Source organism: Xenopus laevis, chromosome 2S (assembly GCF_017654675.1).
Source record: "Xenopus laevis strain J_2021 chromosome 2S, Xenopus_laevis_v10.1, whole genome shotgun sequence".
Taxonomy (NCBI): Eukaryota; Metazoa; Chordata; class Amphibia; order Anura; family Pipidae; genus Xenopus; species Xenopus laevis.
The window spans coordinates 8,381,269-8,397,251 of NC_054374.1; the positions used below are offsets into that span (position 1 = coordinate 8,381,269).

The following is a 15,983-nucleotide window of genomic DNA, read 5'->3' on the forward strand; positions in this document are numbered from 1 at the left end:
TCAAAGTAAAACTCCCAAACTTGGCTGCCCTTTTATTAGACACCAGTGGGATCACCTGAATATAGTTGGAGGGGGTGGGAGCTACAACATGGAGCTGGTCACTGCTCCTGTATAACTATAACAAACAAGGGAAAGTTGTGCTCACCACTAGTTTTTAAAATCATTAGGCGGGGGTGCAACGAGGGTGTGACAAAGATGTGATAAAGATGCAATAAAAAGATTGTTTATATATCATATCAAAGGGAGTGCTGGTCTGTGAAGCATTGGTATATATATATATATATATATATATATATATATATATATATATATATATATATATATATATATATATATCTATATATCTATATATCTATATATATATATATATATATATATATATATACAAAAGACACGGTCTGGAGCACTCCCAAGTAATGGTCAATGCCTAGGTGCTGGTTAAATAATTAATATCAAATTTGCAAAACAACCGCACAACCAGGTCTTGCAACGTTTCGGCTCCAAACTTAAGCCGTCTTCAGCGACCTCCTGAAGACGGCTTAAGTTTGGAGCCGAAACGTCGATAATAAAATACATTTTTGATTTTTACACTCTATGCAAGACCTGGTTGTGCGGTTTTTTTGCAAATTATATATATATATATATATATATATATATATATATATATATATATATATATATATATATATAATCATTGGATAAGGACCCGCACTCCAATGTTTCGTGAAAAAAAGGTTTTTATTTCAACTTGTGACAAAGTGACAAAGGCTGATGTTGCAGCCGAAACGTTAGTGTGTTTAATACATTTATTACTTTGCAATAAGTCCTGAGTTGTGCGGCTTCTTCTGGAGAGGATTATATATATATATATATATATATATATATATATAATCATATATATATATATATGAAAAAAAGGTTTTTATTTCAACTTGTGCATCCAACGTTTCGGCCCATGCCTGGGCCTTTATCAAGGATATATATATATATATATAGATCGCCATGAAGCCGGCATTCTCGATAAGGAATTGTTCATTTGCCTGGGTGCAAGATTATTCTCCATACACTTCAAATAAGATCAGCACTCACAGGTCTTAGAAAATGTAGAAAAAATGTATTAATAAAATTACTAATATATATATATATATTTATATACAGTAACTTGTGTTAGGGAGCTGCTATCTGGTTACCTTCCCATTGTTCTGTTTTTAGGCTGATGGTGGGGGGGGGAGGGTTTGGGGTGATATCACTCCAATTTGCAGTACAGCAGTAAAGAGTGACTGAAGTTTATCAGAGCACAAGTCACATGACTGGGGGCAGCTGAGAAACTGACAATATGTCTAGCCCCATGTCAGAGTTCAAAATGAAATATAAATAAATCTGTTTGCTCTTTTGAGAAATGGATTTCAATGCAGAATTCTGCTGGAGTAGCACTATTAACTGATGCGTTTTGAAAAATATTTTCCTTTAATTAATTAATTCTAGTTATTCTTGAAACTTTAGCTATTGCAGCATTGTTTCCAATATCTGTACCTTGCTGTGGGCTAATAGGGCCTTGACCAAAGTTTTAACCTCAAAAGAGGGAGCTTGAACCTAAAAACACAGAAAGTAATGGCGTTTTTTGGGAATGCAGAACAGTGGCTCCTAACACCAACAACCAGTAGAACTGTTCCCTGGCTTAGGAGGGCACCCCAAGAGATTGCTGTGGTTTGGCTGTGTTAGAAGAGCAATGTTCCTGGTTGTGGAGCAAAGCAAGACGTTTAGGGAACTATCTTGTACGCTAACAAACAGTTGATGTAAAAAGAAAAAAAATCAACAAACAAGAATCACAGGATAAAACCTTTTCCAGCAAGTCGAAACTCCGCATGCCCTTTAGCTATTGTAGCACCCTGAATTTTGCAATCATTCTGCCTCTGTTTGTGCCTGGGAGCACCACTAAGTAATTCGAGAAGAATCCAGGCAGAAGATGGAGGTGGGGATCCTCTCAGTTTCTCCATCGATGCCTGACTGTGTTGAGAAACTGTTTCCACTTATTTTTACCTTTTGAAACTTTTACCTTTTCTCTGACTTGTGATTGTGATTGTGTGCAAGTAAATAGAAATACAATAAGCACTGGGGTTGGCTCAGCCTTTCCTGCCAAAATGATTACGCAGAGGCTTCTCTGCTGAATTCTGCGTTTCAACATCTCTTGCTTTAGTTTTCCCACACACAGATATGAGTTCATTTTAACCTTAGAGAATAGAACGCATGTTGCGGAGAGAGATGGAATAATTATGGCTTTCTGTAGAACATTGTTTTTAAAGTGATAAGCCGAATCTATGCCATTTCAATATTGCAGTGGTGCCACATCAGGATTCCATATACTGAGTCATAATACCCTTTAAAGGAGACGGTGAGTCTTCTTCCACTTGGGGGTACCAAATGTTAGGCTCCCCCAAGTGATTGCATTTACTTACCTGAAATCCCTGGCCGGTGCTCCTATCAGCAGAAAAGTGCACTGGCCGGGGGTTTTCCAAGCAAGCAACACGGAGTGCTTCTCTTCCGGCTTTTTATTCTTCTTGCGGCTGCGCATTAGAGTCAAAAGTCGAACTTTAAAGGGATACTGTCATGGGAAAAAATTCAAAATGAATCAGTTAATAGTGCTGCTCCAGCAGAATTCTGCACTGAAATCCATTTCTCAAAAGAGCAAACAGATTTTTTTATATTCAATTTTGAAATCTGACATGGGGCTAGACATATTGTCAATTTCCCAGCTGCCCCAAGTCATGTGACTTGTGCTCTGATAAACTTCAATCACTCTTTACTGCTGTACTGCAAGTTAGAGTGATATCACCCCCCTCCCTTTTCCCCCCCAGCAGCCAAACAAAAGAACAATGGGAAGGTAACCAGATAGCAGCTCCCTAACACAAGATAACAGCTGCCTGGTAGATCTAAGAACAACACTCAATAGTAAAAACCCATGTCCCACTGAGACACATTCAATTACATTGAGAAGGAAAAACAGCAGCCTGCCAGAAAGCATTTCTCTCCTGAAGTGCAGGCACAAGTCACATGACCAGGGGCAGCTGGGAAATTGACAGAATGTCTAGCCCCATGTCAGATTTTAAAATTAAATATAAAAAAATCTGTTTGCTCTTTTGAGAAATGGATTTCAGTGCAGAATTCTGCTGGAGCAGCACTATTAACTGATTCATTTTGAAAAAAAAATTTTTCCCCATGACAGTATCCCTTTAACTAAAAAGTTGCTATTTTGTTCTACTGCGCATGCGTCTGCCCCGGGAAATTTGAAGAAAGAAGAAGAGGATCGATCCATGGTGATCGCTGGAAGAACCCCAGTTCAGTGCAGTTTTCTGGTGATAGGAGCACCGGCCCAGGGTAAATACAATCACTTGGGGATGCCTAACATTTGGCACCCCCAAGTGGAAGAAGACTCTCCTTCTTCTTCAGAAAAGTAACATTAGCAGCCTCACCTTACATTGGGTCCTTGCAGTGACTGTAGGTCAAACATATATGCTCTGATTCCCATTGAAAACCCCTTAAATGTCTCATTGCACCATCAGTTTACATTTAAAGGGGCAGTATACCCCTTGTTGAACATGCGCTCAATGCTGAACATATTTTTTGGCTATTATTTTTAATCCCAAAGATTCTGTTATTTCTTAAATTCCACAGGATAACTGAAGCTACTGAGTGTTTGTTCCTTGTCTGATAGATTATCAGTGCACCAATAACAGGAGCCCCTTATTAAAGAGGAATATCTGGTTATTTAGTTATTTACCTCACAAGGACCAAACATGGAATAGCTTCAATTACCCTGTTGCCCCTTTTAGCTCAAAGAATAACAAACACCACAAGATTTTTCATGATTAAAACAATAGGCAAATATAATTTCACAAGCCCTATTCATTGAAGGAGAATTCAACCCTAAAGTTAAAAAAAAACCTACCCCCCTACCCTACATAGACCCCCCAGCCTAAGTGTTACCCCGGGTAAATACATAGTAACATAGTAACATAGTAAGTAAGGTTGAAAAAAGACACACGTCCATCAAGTTCAACCTTTTTTTAAAAATTTTTTTTTATTATATCTGCCTAACTGCCAGTTAATCCAGAGGAAGGCAAAAACCCCAATGGAATGATTAAAAGTGACTGCAATCTCAGCTACTGCCCACTGACTCGAGTATAAGCCGAGGTAGACTTTTTCAGCACATTTTGGATGCTGAAAAACTCGGCTTATACTCGAGTATATACGGTAAGTAAAACGATAGGGGCATTTCCCAGGGGTAACACTAAGGCTGGGGGTAGGCGGGAGGGGGTCTATGTAGGGTAGGGGGGCAGGGTTTTTTTTAACTTTAGGGTTGAATTCTCCTTTAAGCCCATGTTGATCAAGGGGGCATACTACTCTTTTAACTATCTTAGTGTACATCATACCAGGAACATGAAGCATGCTGTGTAAACTTGGAAAAACGTTGTGTAACACCATTTGTGGATCCAGAACTGTTTTCAGCCCTTGTGGGTAAAAGCCTAATATTAAAGTCTCGGGGGGGGGGGGGGGGGGTAGGGTTTATAATATGAGTCTTTATTTGGGAAAATAAACTCCTAGTCGAATAGTATTTGATTTGATTCGTATGAATGTCCGGAAGGCTATTAACATCTCCAAATGGCTCAGCAGACCTCTGCCATTGACTTGTACATGAACTCGGCAGGTTTTAGGTGGCAAATATTTGAATAGCATTTGACTGTTGCTATGGTCGAGGTGTGATTAATCTCACATTCAAATTTACATTCAAATACGGGGGTTAAAATTCAAATGTGTGAATTTTTGAACTCAAAAATTCTAATTGACTATTTGACCCTTGATAAATCTCCCCATAGGTGCTTATTCCATCTATGAACCATGAACACTAAAAGGAAAATGTGCAGGTACTAATAGTTTTCTGTGTCAATGTGGGATTAACGAAAGAGAAATGTGATAATGAACACATATTTGATTTTGGTGCAGCTATTTGTGCACATGCTGGCTTTATTCAGTACACATTTAACATTATTTCATGACCACACACAGGCAACACAAGAGATGTGTTGGCATTCTTCGAATATCAGTACAAGCGTACGTCATGATTCTATTTTCTGATTAGCCTTACAGAGGTTTATAAAAACATAACGATGTCCAATATACTAAAGTCTACTTAAACAACTAATTCCAGATGTTGTTTCTTGCATGGAACGGTAAATTGGACAGTTCTCATATAGCTCTGAAACCTGTAATGATCTACAGTAAATGCAACAGGCTTTCTTTTAACGAGGACTCCGAAAACATTCCGTGTTTATGAGATGCATTTATCATCCACTTATTTTACTTTAAATAGACTGTCAATTGATGGATGAGGGCATTGCTTATTCATCTTACAAAACAAACCGTGTCTGTGTATTTAACGTTTATACATATAGGGGCAGATGTAGCAAGGGTCGAATATCGAGGGTTAATTAACCCTCGATATTCGACTGCCGAATTAAAATCCTTCGACTTCGAATATCGAAGTCGAAGGATTTTGCGCAATTTGTTTGATCAAACGATTCAAAGGATTTTAATCCATCGAACAAAGGATTATCCTTCGATCAGAAAATTGTTAGCAAGCCTATGGGGACCTTCCCCATAGGCTAACATTGGCCTCGGTAGGTTTTAGGTGGCGATCTAGGGGGTCGAAGAAATTTTTAAAGAGACAGTACTTCGACTATCGAATAGTCAAACGATTTTTAGTTTGAATCGTTCGATTTGAAGTCGAAGGTCGTAGTCGAAGGTCGAAGTAGCCAATTCGATGGTCGAAGCCAAAAAAATCATTCGAAATTCAAACTATTTTTCCTCTATTCCTACACTCGAACTTAGTGAATGGGCCCCATACTGTATATGATGCCATGCTGCTTTCCTCAGCTGACTTCAAAGAGCAGCTTCACTTGTTGAGTAACATGCAGTAGATGGTGCGGTCTTTTAAAATGCAAGTGGTTGGAGCAAACAATCTAGTAGCTTTCTCCATTGGAACCACGCCATTATGGAATGTCTGTCTTTTAAAGGAAAAAAATTAGACCGAGGAAATAAAAAAAGAGTTGGTATGAATAACGGGTAGCGAATAAGGGGAGAGTTAAAAATAGGGGACAGTCAGATTACAGATAATGGAAGCATGGGAGATTGAGGGAGGATGAAATGTAAAGAGATGCTGAAACACAAGAAGAAAGAATAGATGGAGATGTGCGTCCAACCAATTTGTCCATTGACCTTGGAGAAGATGCATGAGTGTGTTCTTGGGGCACCAGAACATAGACCCATAAGATCTTTTGATTATGTGCTTTGTGCAATGTATTCTGGCAGATTTGTTTTATACATATGTTTGAAATATATAAATGGCGTATATAAAAAATGAATTTACGGTTATGAAGGGCAAATTGGAAGTCTAGAAGGAATGGTTCTGTAACGGCTTGGGAAAAGTTGGATTATGGGTCCCTGGGGTGAATGGAAGAGAGCAGGGTGGGCTTCAATTCCGTGCTCCATGTAAGGGTTTGCAGCTGCCTAAGCTAGTGGTAGCTAAGTAATTAAGTATAGTTAAAAGGAGCTGTGGAGCAACACCTCAGTGCTTCTCCCTGGATGAGGGGCCATGTGTAAACCTCCTTGAGGGGAGGAAGGAGTTTGTGAGCACCTGGGAAAGAGTGTGATTCCCCTGTGTTGGAGAGAGCTCCAAAGGACAGGAGAGGAAAAGACAAAACCCTCCCAGGAGACAAGAGTGTCTCGAGTTTGCCCAGAGTGAGTGAGGGCTAAACGTGTACACCAGTGAGGGTGTGAATTGGGACTGTTAACACTTATGTGAAGCGAATGTTATCCCCTTTGTTAAGCCAGTGGGTTGAAGATTTGTGTTTTTGTCAAATAAAACACCAGCAAAGCAACATTTAAACCGTGACAGTTGGCGTCAGTCTCCATCTCTGTGCTGAAAACTGTGCCGTGGCTGTGATCTTCACTACCTGAACAACATCTAACGTTCCAAATATCTACAGTTGTCTAGAGCCGGACAGAATGTGGTCAGTAGGAGTCAACGCAACTGAAAGGCTATAGTGATAGTGACCTCCCTAATGACTACAAGTGCTGTGGATTGCTACTTGGAGTGTAGATTTGAGCTTAAATCCCCAGTTTTTAGCTTAGTGGCCATTGGTTTCTACAAGGAAACATTAGCAAAGCTCTTTATAAATAAAACAGTATTATATTACATCATGGGGTTGTTATTTTTCTCAAACGCCATGCATACAAGTTAGATGTAAAAACGAATAGGAAAAAAATTATGTATTTTTTTTCCCTTCAATAACATTCTGTTATTGTGTTCCCAAGAAATATAAGGCATTATTCCCACCCGTGGGAATTCTATATGCAGTGGCAACAGGGATTGTTATGTTAACATAGGCCAGAACTCTCAGTGATTACCGCATGACATCACCAAACAAATGTCTAGTGACATCACTTGGCGAGCATTTTAGACAGAGGCCATTGCATGAGGTCATCGTCCTTTAGGATTTTCCTTAAGACTCAAAAGCCATGCTGCCAAAGTATTAGTCACTTCCTTGGTTACAGTATTTAAGTTGGAACCCAAAATATCATTTTCTATTTATTGTGCCTGAGATAAAGTATATTATGATACTGGATGATCATACAATTTTGTGAAGCCATTTAAGTGATTTATTGAAACTCTGATATCTAGAACACATTGAGCATAAAATACTTTGGAAAGGGATGTTAATGTTACAAAGGGTTCCTAATGGCTTAAGTGTAAGTTAATGTTTAAAGGGGAACTCCGGCTTCCAAACCAAAATGTGATAAAGAGGCCACATAACACAGAAACCCCTAATATACCCATCACAGTTACCTGCTTCTTCAAAAAGTAGGAATAAATCCAGCTGTTTAAGAGTTCTTCTCTTTCTGTATCATTTGAAATCCTGGCAGGGAAGGAGGGACTAAACACTGATGTTACAAATTGTAACAACTTCTCCACAGTTTACAGACAGCAGGAACTACATAACCCACAATGCATTGCACTGGCATGTTCCTTTCCTTTTTGGAATCACATGTGCAGGGAATTGTGGGGTTTGGAGGATTCAGGCTGAGGACAGATGGCTGGTGATACAAAGTAACAGTAGTCAGCCAGCTCAGCAAAGTAGTCAGACAGATCAGCAGGAGAGCAGGGGGCTGGGCTTAGGGAACTGTCAGAAACCATTAAAAATCATGAAAAGTCTGCATATTTTTTAATTGATGTATATTGCAACGTTGCTTGAAATTATGTTTACTTTTCAAAAAGCTTCAGTTATGTTTTTGTGGAGTTCCCCTTTAACTTTCATTTGTCTAACACATTTTTTCTATAAGATTAATCAATTAGGGGCAATTAGGATTAAATAACAGCCCCAATGGGACTCAATGTTTGTGTTTTACACAATGCTCTGCAGGTTATCCCAACTCAGTACTGAGAAGATTCAGAATTTTTGGATTAAAATTGGATATCCCTGAAAGTTTCCATTGGATTAGCCCAGTTATGACCTGAAGCTACACAGGCCTATTAGTGTGGAATCACAGCCCCTCCATTGGAGCTTTGTTTGTAGATTCTTTTTGCAAAGCATCTTTAGGCCTAAGACACTTGAAGCTCCCCATTATTTTGGGTCAGCTTGTTATTAACTTAAATTGAATAATAGTGGGATTCATTATCCAGAAAGCTCCAAATTACGGAAAGATCATCTCCCATAGGGGTATATTTATCAAAGAGTGAAGTTAGAGATCGCCACAGTCCGCTAGAGTGAAATTCCGTCCATTTCTATGGGATTTTTAAAAGATTATTTATCAATGGGTGAAAGTGAAAGTTCATCCTTTGATAAATACGCCTTTCAAAATCCCATTGAAATGAATGGAGAGTGGCGGAAATTCACTCTAGAGGACTGTGGCGATCTCTAACTTAATTTTTTGATAAATATACCCCACAATAGACTCCATTTTACCAAATCAACATTTTAAAAAATAATTTCCTTTTTGTCTGTAATAATAAAACAATAGCTTGTACTTGATCCAAACTAAGATATAATTAATCCTTATTAGTAGTGATGGGCGAATCTGACATTTTTCGTTCCCCCGAAAATTTGCGAAACTGTGGAAATTCGCTGAAATTCATTGAAGTCTATGGACGACAAAATATGTTTTGGACCCGCAACAATTATTTTTTACCCGAGTCTTTGGGCGTCATTTTTGTGGCGAAAGTTGGTGAAAATTTTCGCTCATCACTACTTATTAGAGGAAAAAACAGCCTATTTGGTTTATTTGATGTTTAAATTATTTTCCAGTAGACTTAGGGGCCCATTTACTTAGCTCGAGTGAAGGAATAGAGGAAAAAAACTTCGAATTTCGAATGTTTTATTTGGCTACTTCGACCATCGAATGGGCTACTTCGACCTTCTACTTCGAATCGAACGATTCAAACTAAAAATCGTTCGACTATTCGACTATTCAACCATTTGATAGTCGAAGTTCCGTCTCTTTAAAAAATTCTTCGACCCCCTAGTTCGCCACCTAAAACCTACCGAGGCCAATGTTAGTCTATGGGGAAGGTCCCCATAGGCTTCCTAACAATTTTCAGATCAAAGGAATATCCTTCGATCGATGGATTAAAATCCTTCGAATCATTCGATTCGAAGGATTTAATCGTTCGATCGAACGATTATTCCTTCGATTGTTCAATCGTAGGAATAGTGCTAAATCATTCGACTTCGATATTCGAAGTCGAAGGATTAAACTTTGGCAGTGGAATATCGAGGGTTAATTAACCCTCGATATTCGACCCTATGTAAATCTGTCCCTTAGGGGCAGATTTATCAAGGGTCGAATTTCAAGTTCATGGGAAAAGATTGGAGATGTCCTTTCCTCAGAGGTTTCCCAGAGTGACTAAGGTAACTTTAACAAAACGGAAGTCCCAATTTCAAAGCAAACAGAAACCAAAATATTGGCAAGTTTATATTAAGGAAATGACAATGATAATGCATGCTGCAACAACAATAGCAAATAATCTGTTACAAAATGTTTAGCAATTAATATTTATGCGTAAATTGACGAATTAACTATATATGTATTTTTAACTTTTTTTAACGATCAGCTAAAAACCTGAATTAATTTTTTCTATACAATTAATTAATTAATTATCTAATTGAAGTCATTTACTGTGTGCGATTCTTTTGTAAAGGTTTCAGTTCATTATGTTAATCTCACGCACCGCCTGGTTTGAAACAGGCTTTGTAACCTTCCAAATAACACATAGTAGTGTGTGCCGCCACTTACTCAAAATGTTTTATTTTGGGCATCTGAGAGCAGAACAAAGCCAACAAAGTCTGTCATGGGGGAAAAAAAAATTCTCGAAATGAATCAGTTAATAGTGCTGCTCCAGCAGAATTCTGCACTGAAATTCATTTCTCAAGAGAGCAAACAGATTTTTTTATATTCAATTTTGAAATCTGACATGGGGCTAGACATTTTGTCAATTTCCCAGCTGCCCCAAGTCATGTGACTTGTGCTCTGATAAACTTCAATCACTCTTTACTGCTGTACTGCAAGTTGGAGTGATATCACCCCCTCCCTCCCCCCCCCCAGCAGCCAAACAAAAGAACAATGGGAAGGTAACCAGATAGCAGCTCCCTAACACAAGATAACAGCTGCCTGGTAGATCTAAGAACAACACTCAATAGTAAAAACCCATGTCCCACTGAGACACATTCAGTTACATTGAGAAGGAAAAACAGCAGCCTGCCAGAAAGCATTTCTCTCCTAAAGTGCAGGCACAAGTCACATGACTGGGGGCAGCTGGGAAATTGACAATATGTCTAGCCCCATGTCAGATTTCAAAATTGAACATAAAAAAATCTGTTTGCCCTTTTGAAAAATGGATTTCAGTGCAGAATTCTGCTGGAGTAGTACTATTAACTGATGCGTTTTGAAAAAAACATGTTTTCTGATGACAGGATCCCTTTAATTTACTCCACATAGCTATGGTCTACACTCCATAAAATAAAGCAACCCTCTCCAATCTCCACCATACCCACCCAAAGAGATTTACATAACGCTTCTGTATTTTAAAATATGAACCTGCCATGATTAAGGCTCACCTAAATGTAAGGTCTGTTCATAATGTGCAGTGTTTTCTAATCCTCTGGTGATTACCAGTTGTTTTAAGTTTGATAAACATGACCTGGTTATGCATGCAAATCTCACATTAATGTTTCATAATTGAGCTCCATGGGGTCTTCTTGAAAACAAAGGCATCTTAATAGTTGAGTAAAACCGGTGGACTGTCTCTTCTCAGTTATAGAGAAGGTCTTATCCTCCAAAGATGGAAGAAAATTGCCTGGGATTATATGTTTGTGCAACACAGCTGTCAGAAAGTGTGAAAGGAAATGAGGGCACTTTAGGTAATTGTGTTTGTGCAGTCTTGTAGGTTGTGTTATGAGTTATGTTATGGGATACTTAATACTTCAACCTCATGCTGGTTTCATACCTTTCTTCTATGATGTAGAAGTAATTCATATCTGAGCAAAATTTGGCAGCGGTTGAACTATGCTGGCTTCAATATTTTCAAATTGTAGTTAAGCGACTATGTAAGCCAAAATGTTTTTTTTTTTCTATTAAAGTAACAGTATCATTAAGATTTAATGTGGTGCTCATGATGGTCATTGGCAGCAAAAACAAAACACTGGAGAGACACTTTAAACCACTTATACCAAAAAGCACTTGAAGTTTCGAAAGCCAGAAACTAGTGAAGAAGCTGTGTAATTTAGGAAGTGAGTTTGCTTGTAGAATTGTCTGTATTATTCACTGACCAGGAATATATTTCTCTCTCTTTTCTTATATTATAGCATGGTCACCCTGTTGGCCCTATTCATTGTGCGCTTCTGCTTGATACCCATGAGCAGCATTAATCTGAATCTTGCTTTTCCAATCAATTTTGTTTGTAAAGAACAGAAGCTCTTTGCTTAACACATTAATTCAGGATTTTCCATAAGATATTGGGCTTCTGGAAGGAACTGAACACAATGTTTTTAAATTGAAATGTAAAATCAACAAATGCCTCGCAGAACTGATTTATGGGCAATGGACCTACTCCTAAGATTCGAAACATAAACGACTTTCTGATGTTGCTTAGAAACCGATCATATTGGCAGCTTCCAATGATATCACTGTATAGAAACAATGGCGACCCTGTAATAACATGGGAATGTACCTTGCTTCAAGCAGCAGAGCGGAGAGTGGAATTTATTTTGGGGAAAGTGGAAATGTGATGTAACGAATAGGGGTCACAAGAGGTACTTGTACATTTTAAATACTGCCTGGCACTTTTATTTTATTATGCTATGTGTCTTCAAGTTGTGTACTCAAAGTGGAAGGCTGTGTGACTTGATTGGATGGAAACTGTTGGGTGGGGGGAATAGTTTTCTCCAAAAGTCCCTGTGAGATCAGATTATTGACCTGAGGGTCCAGTTGACATCTACTGAAGTGGCCAGATCAGTAATCTTGTCTCAGGAGACCTACCAAATGAGCAGATCTTACAACGTATGGCCGTTTCTATCTCCTCTGTGCTATGCGTGCAAAGATCTCAGCATTTTTCTATGTACACAATGACCAAGTTGCTTTACAGAATAGAAAGAAAGATCAAATAGAGGGTATACATTATTTATAGCTTGTTGAAAGTAGTAAAATAAATGAGGACAAAAATAAACTACTCATCAGAGACATCTTTCTAGAGCAACCTTTTTTACTTGTGAGCCAACGAGTTGGGGAACAACACAAGCATGAAAAAGTCCCTTGGGGTGCCAAATAAGGGCTGTGATTGGATATTTGGTAGCCCTTATGTGGACTGGCTGCCTACAGGAGGCTCTACTTGGCACTATACTTCGTTTTTATACAACCAAAAGTTACTTCCAAGCCTGGAATTCAAAAATAAGCTCCTGCTTTGAGGCCACTGGGAGCAACATCCAAGGGGTTGGAGAGCAACATGTTACTCACAAGCTACTGGTTGGGGGTTACTGTTCTAGAGCTACATTGACCAGCTGCTATAAACATCCGTGTGCCATTGATTGGTCTCACCCACAATCTAGAGTTGACCAGCTGCTATAAACGACACAAATCCAATATTTGTACACAAAGAGAGAGAAAAAAAATTGCCAGTGCGCGGTTTTCCTTTCAAAATAATTCTTACAAAAGAATTTTGACGTTTATAGCAGCTGGTCAACTCTAGAATGAGGTTTTCGTACCACACTTTGGCCACACTATTTGTTACTTTCAATAAATATTAACAGTAATTGAAACAAAATGCATTGATACTGTTATTCTTTCTCTGGAGACTTCTGTAAAAGTCCTTTGTGCTTTCTAACCATATGGAACCGTAATACATAGGACACAAGGGATCTGAAGGAAGATATGTGTTTTTCTAGAGTTACATACTACTACTACTACTACAGCTACTTACATTGGCAAGCATCTATGATAATTTTCACTACTTACAGCTAGTCGGCTGTAACGTACTGTACTGATCACTGTAGTGTCTTGTGAAATGATTTCCTTTGTATCACCGTGTTTGTACGATTTGGTATGTGAGATCTGGTATGCAACAGTTATTCTCTATTTCTATTTCACTAGGTTTTAAAGGACAGGGAGGGATAGTTAAAAGATGTTCTCACATAAAAGAGGCCCTTGGAGTAGAGCTGATGTCTTGTAAAGAAAGCAACATGCATTTATATATGTATTATAATAAAAACATGGCCTGTCAGTCTGTCTCCCCGTCTACTCTTTCTGCTCATCTATCTATGAAATGATTCCACAGTTTCAGGCCATTTCAATATAATTATTCTGCTATCTTCATAGAACCGTGGGAACAACAGAAAGTGTGACCTGTCAGAATAAACGCATTCTCTGTAGAGGAAACTGTCAAACTGCAGGACGTTGCCATAGTCTGGGTCATTGAAAATGACCTTCACATCTGTAAACATCCTTGCGTTATCATACAGATATTTACAAGCTGTTTCTATGTTGCTTTCAATTTTTTTGGACAGTAGTTTCTATGACCCAGAATTCCTACCTGTTCACCTCCCAACCTTTTTTATGAAGCGCGGGACCACCATTCCTGGCAGGCTACTCCCCTTAATAAACATGGATTTGAGACATACTCGGAGGGATTGGTCTATCTTGAAGGTACTCCCTTTGTAAAGTCACATCCCCAAAATTGTCGACAAGACTCTCTGTTTTGCACAGATTTTTAAATTGTGCATTACTCTGCATTTATTTATTCTGTGTTTCCCAGAATCTGTAAGCTTTTGACATCTACAGTCAAATCCAAAATTATTGAAACTTTATTTTTTCAAATATTGTGCCAGTTTTTCCAGATTTCAGGCAGGTGATTCTCCTCCTCTGAGTTGCAGGTACATGCCATACAAGAAGCACAAATTCAACCAGTTTGAACTGGTTGCTAGAGCAAAACCACAATAAGGAGGTTACATAGAAAACTACAAAAAAAAGCAGGCTCAATCTCAATGGCACAAGTGCATCAGTTTCTTTATCCAGCATACACAATAGGGATGCACCAAATCCACTTTTTTGGATTCAGCCGAACCCCCGAATCCTTTGCGAAAGATTCGGCCGAATACCGAACCAAATCCGAACCATAATTTGCGTATGCAAAAAAAATAATATATGGAAAATATATTTTACTTCCTTGTTTTGTGACAAAAAGTCACGTGATTTCCCTCCCACCACTAATTTACATATGCAAATTAGGATTAGGATTCGGTTCGGCCAGGCAGAAGGATTCGGCCAATTCCAAATCCTGCTTAAAAAGGCCAAATCCTGGCCGAATCCCGAACCGAATCCTGGATTCGGTGCATCCCTAATACACAATGTTATCAAGTTTGAGGCTCATGACACTGTTGACATTTTTCCGGGACATGGACACAAGAGAAGAATTGATGACAGAATGTTCAAATTGTAGTGAACCTCAATCAACTTCCAGACAGATTCAAACTGACCTTCTGACACAAGGTACAACAGTTTCAACTTGCACCATCTGTAGCTAATGAAAGGGGGCTCTATGGTGTGTTTGCCAAAAGACACTTGAACATGCTAAAATCCTTATGGGACAGTGTCCTGTAGACGGATGAGATGAAATTCAAGCTCTTTTTTGTTTATGCACAACATCTCTTTGTTAAAAGAAAAAAGTGAAGCCTTCAAAGAAAAGAACGTCATCCTTAAAACCAATCAACGGGGAGGAGTTTTACAGGTGCTTTGGGGTTAATTTTGGTGCCCCTGTCATTGGGTACACTGATCCTCTGATTTAACATTTTAACAAAAAGCAGTATTAAAAAGTGACTCTGTGTTGCAGAACATAGGTCTTCCAGCAGGACAATGACCAGAAGAAAACATCAGAAAGCTCAGAGGAATGGCTAAAGATAAAATGCTGGACTGTATGAAGTAGGCAGACATAAGCCCCGATCTAAATCCCACTGAACTCTTGTGGAGAAATGTAAAAACTGAAGGTTACAAGAAGGCACCCCTTAAGGGCAGAGACACACGCTCAGATTCAGGGAGATTAGTCGACAAATCCCCTCTTGTTCGGGGCGACTATTCTCCCCAAACTGCCTCCCGTCGGCTAGAATGTAAATCAGAGCGCTTAGTTTTCCAAGCTTGCCCGAAGGTGCCTCACGAGTGCCATCCCGCCGGCGATTTACATTCTAGCTGGCGGGAGAGAGTTCGGAGAGACTAGTCGCCCCGAAGAAGAGGCAATTTATCACTGGGCGACTAAATCTCCCCGAATCTGAGTGTGTGTCTCTGCCATTAAATGTGGGAAAACTTGAGCGGTGCGCAAAAGTAGTGGTCCAACAGGTCATTATATAATGCAGGAAGCTCCTTCATGGAGATTCAGTTATTCAAATCAT

At 38.9% G+C, this 15,983-nt stretch overlaps 1 protein-coding gene across 1 annotated transcript in view; it reads right to left on the reverse strand.

Moving 5' to 3' along the window:
• The window catches only part of LOC108709197 (filamin A-interacting protein 1-like), a 138,300-nt gene that overhangs the window by 90,934 nt on the left and 31,383 nt on the right, over nt 1-15,983 (reverse strand). The window lies entirely within an intron of this gene.